The sequence below is a fragment of the Haliaeetus leucocephalus genome, unplaced genomic scaffold, assembly GCF_000737465.1.
Source record: "Haliaeetus leucocephalus isolate CR32 unplaced genomic scaffold, Haliaeetus_leucocephalus-4.0 Scaffold173, whole genome shotgun sequence".
NCBI classification, from domain to species: domain Eukaryota; kingdom Metazoa; phylum Chordata; class Aves; order Accipitriformes; family Accipitridae; genus Haliaeetus; species Haliaeetus leucocephalus.
Genome location: NW_010972609.1, coordinates 5,591,022 through 5,597,925, shown reverse-complemented (window position 1 = coordinate 5,597,925; position 6,904 = coordinate 5,591,022).

Here is a 6,904-nt window from a genome sequence, read left to right as displayed (position 1 = left end):
GGGGCGGTCCCCGCGGGGAGGCCCCCCCGCCCCCCCCCGCCGCTGCGGCGGGGCGGGGGGGGCCGCAGCAAGCCGCCCCCACACGCTCTGCCCAGCTCCACGGCTGGGGTTAGACACTTCGTGAGGCGGTCTAGCTAATTAAAGCAGGGAAAGCTTTCAGTGTTACCAGACTAGGGCAATCTCGGGGAGTCAAGAATTCTCCCCCCTTAGGTTCCTCGCAACAGTATTCCCCCCCACCCCTGAAATCAGTGCTACTGAAGCTGTTACCTATTTAAAATAAAACAAAAATATTGAAAATCTGTTGTTTCATTTAGGAAAAAAACAGTGTCTTGGTTACTAGAATGTCTCTCAAAAGTCTGGGGAGTTGGGTTTTTTGGGGTTTTGTTTGTTTGTTTGTTTTTAATTCTATAATGTTTTCAGGACAATGGATCTTTCCAAGGAGGAGGTATGAAATTTTGACTGCTGTTTGTTCTACAGCTAGATAATGACACCTTATTCTTGGGCATTTCTGGAACAATAATAATAATAAACAGAATACAAGTGTCCTAATAAGTACCTTAAATTTATAATACTGATGCTGATTTCAAATTGTAATGATGTTAGCGATATCTAAAAGAAAGCCTTAAATTACCACTTAATGCCTGTACAAAGTTTTTGTTGGTTTATCTATTTCTGTTGAGAATTTTAGAGCTTACAAGAAGAAAGTGTTGGATGAGCACTTCTATTTCTGTCAGGTTGCTCTCTTTCCAGACTGGATTCAACCCAGAATTTTTTAGAGGATATGACAACTCATTCCAAACCTCTTCAAAGGCAGGATAGCCTCTTGAAAACATTACAGTTCTCATAAATGAGATGTGACATGCAGACTTGTTAGGCACTGGGCTCCTCTACCTGTGTTGCTTGTGTCCTGCACGTTTCTGAGTTGTTGGTGAGTTGTGACACAATGAGACAGAAAAGATCTGTGAGATCATCTGCTATACGTTTCTGCCCACTTAGAGCTATTGTCCATAGTGCATCAGTATATCACAGCCTGATAACAGCAGCAGCAAATTAAGGCCACCCAGTTAGTCACACTAGAGGCTTAGGTTCCCTCCCAAATCATTTATAACTAACTGGCTTTCCAGTAGATTTTCAGGGGATGATAACTGTAAGAAAGCTGAATTATAGTGAGAGCAAATACAGAAAGGCATGGCATGAACCTAAATAATTTTGGTGAGCCATAGAAACTAATATTAGTAACAGAATAGCGAGTAATACCATACTCATTACTTGGGGTCGACACAGCAGATGGGATAGTATGGTAGTAGCTGACACCTCTTTCTAAACAAATAAATGATTTTGGGACTGAGCTAGGGTAGTGTTTAGTGCAATAGAAGTCAGTCTTGATTCACCATAAGTATTTGGGTGTAGATCTAGGTGGTTAATGTGATTCGAACAGCTTTTGGGCCTGGTTTCATTGGAAGTGTTCTTAAGTTGAAGCTATGTCAGGATCTTGGATTTGGCAAGTATTAGCCAAGCCTAAAAGAAACTAAATTTGCCTTAAAGGGCAAAACAACTGGCTTGAAATATGTAACCAACTTAAGCTAAAAATGTTAAAAATAATATATACAACTTCTTGAGGCCTAGCAGTAGTTTTTTATGGCTTTGCTATATTTCGCATTAGAAAAAAAATCCTAGCATAATGAAATACTGAAGCCAACTGGGCACAAATGTTAGAAACAGCACAAAAGATCAAAAGCAGCAAAGTGGGGGGATTTCTCTTGCAGTCTGTTATTCACAGTAGCCTTTGTCAGTACTGGTAAGAGATCAGCGAAAGGATATTTTCAGGTAGAAATACGATTTTGAAATTGTCTGTATGCCTTTAAAATGCAAGACTGTAAATAAGGATGTCTTTTCATCTAACTTTTTGTGACAGTGTTGAAGAATTGGTGGAATAGTAATCTGGAAATAATTAAAAGCCTGTGGAGGTGAGAAATAATTTTATACTTGCTTCAGGAGATACCCGGGATTCTAAAGCACAGGAATACAAAGCTTTAATTGTAATGTGACAGTAACAGCATGTAGGCTGTAGTGCCATTTTCTGTTTCATCTGACCATTAAAGAAAGCCATTATGAATTCCATATATATTGCTTAAGTCATACATTGGTTCAATGATGACAGAGAGACTGTGAAGTGCTGTCGTTCAAGGAGGCTTCAATAAGGCTGCCTCTGCTGACTTGTACTGCTTAGGATGAAGTGTGTGGAATTAATGAAGGGGAATAATTCATGAGAGGAAGTATTTGAGATACAGGTTGTGACATCAATTTGTATTAAATAAATATAGGAAGAGCTGCGAGGTGTGTGTATTCACTTTTTCAGTGTTAAGTGTCAATCTGTGAGGCTGATTGTGTAGGGCTAGATACAGGTTTCAGGTTATCTGGGTGTTAACTTGTAACAAGTCTGCCATCTCTGGATTTAGACTGGTTTTGGTTGATTAAATTAGCTTTTATCTATGTAAATGGAATTGTGCCTTAATGAGGGAAAAGTTTGGGGTTTAGAGTAAAAGGATTCTAGATATGGAAGGTGAAAGGGAACAGGATCATGAGCTAGACTAGATGTGGTAAAGATATTCTCATGTATTTTGGTAATACTGGGCTGGAATTTAAATTTGTTTCTCTGCCTGTGCAGGTTGACTCCATATGCCATTTTCATACACAAGTGCGTCTGAAAGCTGTCAAAGCTTGTGCTGCAAAGGAATATGTATGTCAAGGGAGTTTTTAATGGATTTTATATTGAAGAGTAGAAGTCGTACTCTGAATCCAGTTTTGGTCTGCTTACTAAGATTCAGTGATTAGTGTGTGCCTCTGTTCACTCGTGTAAAAACTGAATGAAGTAGTATTGACATCTGTCATCACTTAAAAATTGCCGTGTCTTTCTGTCACCTGATTTTCCAGAGTTTGAGTCAGTTACAGATTTGTTACTGACCTGCAAAAAACACTGGGATAGACTCAGAAGAAAGATGATATTACCACTGTATTCAATACAGTACAAGTTCCAGGTAGCTCAGCCCAATTTCAAAGATAATCAAGCAAAAATTTTTACAGGAGAGGACTACCTGAGAAGACACAAAAAGTAAGTCTTTTGGTATTTTTTCCTCCAGGAGCATTACCTGGGTTTTAAGTTTTTTGTAACTTTACGTATCACGCAAACAGTATTGTTTTAAGAGCTTACAGTTTATCCATAGAAAACTTCCAGAAATTCAGTTTATCTACATAATACCCAGGTAGACTGGCCTTGAAACCAGCAAAATGCTGGTAAGGGTCAGAGATTTGATTTAATTTCTTCTTCAGTCTAAGCAAGTGTGAGGATGCTGTTAAATTGTTTTTTATTAAAGTGAAACAGATTAAGATACTTCACTAGTACAGAACCTTTTGTATCACATGAAGTGTCTCTCTTAAACTTAAGTATTAAAGGAAAATAAAATTTGTACATTATTATATTTAGTATATTTCATAAGAAAAAAAGCATCTAGTTTAGGTTATATATTTTAGTTACAACCAGAGATCCTGTTTCTTTTCTTCAAAGTTTTTAGGCAAACATATCTCTGTGTCTAGCTCCTAGCAAGTGTGCTGGAACACTTAGTAGGCATAGATGTTGTCTGCTTTGAGTTTTTCTATGATTTTCTTATGAAGTATTGTCATTTTGGTAAGGAGCATTTTGGCATAACTGGAAGAAAGAAAACCTTTACTATCAAGGAGTACCCCAGTAAATTCAGTGTGAAGGGGCAAAATTCTATGTGAGGTGCAGTTCAGAACCTTACAGGCTGCATAAGAATTGGGGGGACTCAAGGCAGAAAGGGGGCTTTATCAGTTGAAAGGGTTATTGTGAATTACAAAGATTTGGTGGGAGAAAACAGGTGACAAATTTGGATTAAATCCTAAAATGTGTTTGGAAGCTGCCACCTTTCTTACAGCTTGTATATTCCCTTATGCTATGGGGATCCCCAGCTCAGGAGACTTCTTTCTTTTGTGACTGAACATTACAGTCTGGGAGTAAGTATTAGCCTGTTTAAATATCGCTTGTGGAACAAAAACGTTAGTTTGTGGAAGGGTGAAAGAAGAGGACCTTAGAGAATTTGTTATGTTGCCATTACATTTATGTTGTCCAACTGATTTTTTTTTTCTTTTGTGTTGCCATTGGTTAAGTTGTCTTGTCTTTACCCTTTACCAGGACCTGCAGTTTCATTTGAATGACAACTAAATAAATACATTTTAATCCAAATAAGGGTAAGTGCTGATTTCATGCTTTTGCCTACACAAACTCAAATACAAGCATAAAGACATTAACTAAACCGTAAGCAGAGTTGTAAATAAGTAGCCTACATGAGTTTTTCCTTGTAAAAAATGTGATGCCAAGTGCTGCGTTTTATCTAAGAGTCATGAAGTAATGTCTTGTCACCAACAGAACTGTTTCCTTCACACCAAATCTTAAAGTTGCCAAAAGGCTGGATATCACCATAAAGCTAATGGTTTAAAAAAAAAAAAAATTCTTAAAAAGTACCTTGGGATATTCTGTAACATGATACTAACTTTTGTTTTGTAAGATATGGATATAAAAGCATGCATATACTGGCTTAAATAACTTTCTGGCCTGGTTGTGGTTTGGTTTTATTTTAATTGACAGTGTTATAAAGATTATGGATTATTTTCAAAATTTGCATTTAAATTTTGACCCACAAATGTTCAATATTTGGATTCATATCATGCTGCATTTTTTGAGTGATAGAAATAACAGAAATTCTGCCAGGCTGCAAAAAAACTAAAATCCCCTCAATACTGATTCTCAGTGTGTCTCAATGAGAATCATCTTCTTTACTGGCATCTGACTTTGGGATGCCTCTTTGGGAATCTTTTGCCCTTTCCAGCCTGATTTCTTGGTAGTCTTTATAAATTTATTGCCGGGAACATTCTGTCTGTCTGCTCAGTGAGATCTTTCTTTTTTTTGTGTTGAGCAGGATTTTGGCTGCTACTTCCAATCTGCTCCTCTTGTTTGAGCAACTTCACAGATGATGTAGCATCACCCTGTTGCTATACTGTGTTCTTTGCTTTGGGGCTGAAGAGAACGTGCTTAGAAACATGGATGTTTGCTGTCCTTTGGAATTGGTGCAGCATCTCTCTGCCAGGTTTGTATCTCATTAGAAAGCCCCAGTAGACAGCATTTTGTTCTAACATTTGTGTCTCAGATGGTGCTGATTTTAGGGAGTTTTCTTTACCCGTCTGTAAAGGTATTGAATTTATTTCTTGTTCAGAAAGCAGGGACATCAGTTTTTGCTGTTATTAAAAGCAATCTCATTGAGCCTCTTTCTAGTCTCTTAGAGAGCAACTAATATTTGCACAGACCTAAGACCAGTTAATGCTTACTCACTGGTAACAGGTTAGAGTGTTCAAGGAATTTAGGATTTGTCCTTTGCTAAAAAAAATGTCCTCACCATGCTTGGTTTGATTGAAAATGAAGGTTGTTAATCTGATAGTTGGCGAATCAAATAGGGAAGACTACTGTTTTCGCACTGGTGTATGCTCAAGCATTTGTCTATTTATCCGTTACTTCTTCCCAATGCGCTCTTATGTCCAAGGAAGCAAACAGCACAGATAATGAATACATGCCTGTGAATGGGCATTGTGTTGGAAAGTAAGTGTGGGTTTATGGGTCATACATCATTCTAGCAAGCCTTGCATGATTGTTTCCTATTAAATAGTAGGGCTTCATTTGTGGTTATTCTGCATTTCTGTTATGCTGTCTGCCACAGAGAACAAGCTCTAAGGGTGTCTTAATTGAACACCAAAGTTGAGGAGAAGAAATGGACAGATCAGCATTCAGGTCTAGGATTGTTGGTTGTATAGCTGCCACCAGCTATTGACAAGGACTGTAGTTAAGTCTTAGTTTTGGAAAACCTATCCAGCACAAATAGCTAGCAGTGATTATTAGCCATATGCTGGAAACTCTTGTGTATGATATTGTCTGTAAAGGGAGAAATTTTCCTGTGATATTTTTATTCAAGGAAAAGATTTACTCTGTTGACATGCTTATACTGGCATAAAAGTGTTTCTGCTACTATGGGTAGCTGATACATACTACATTTTAAAAGGATGTTTTCCAGGGCAAATCATGTCTATCTTAACATTCATCAGTTTGGTATTGAGAAGGTCCTAAACAATATCACTTAGAGAAGTGGAATGACTTGCTGAAATCCTGAAGCAGTTCAGTTAGCAAAGTAAGCATAGCACCTAGCAAGCCTCAGTGTAGACTTATGACCCTGAGGGCACCTGTGCAAGGTTTTATTGGTGCAGTTGTACTGGTATAGTTCATATGGGAAACTTATTTTAGTATAGCCTATTGCTTTAGTGAGGGCCTGCTGCAAGAATACCTTTTTTTGCTAAGCTTGCTGTTCTAACACATCTACGCTTCCTCAGTTACACTCATGGAACAATGAGTCCTGAAATACTTGTGACAAGGAATGTCAGAAACTGACTCTTATGTTTGACTATCAAGTGTGTTGTACAACTTCTTATTAAACATAAAGTCTTGGTATTAAAATTGTCAGTGCAGCTGGTTGATACATAAACTAAAAAGAAATGTATCTGTGAGCTTAGATTTTTTTTTTTTTCAGTCCTCTTCTGTTACAGGGCTTGGGCTCTGCACAAAATTCTGTAACTGTATTCTTCAGTTCTACAGCATTCTGCTCCATGACTCACTGTACATCAAACTTTTCTATTAACTGTAGCTATGGGAATTGCCATGGTTCCTTGAAATCCTTATAGAAATGAGACAGTTATCCCATGAAACCTCTACTGAAATCAAGTTTATTTATATCCTTTCTATTTTTACATTAGAGAGTGATTTTTTTTTTTTTCTTAAAGCATGGGA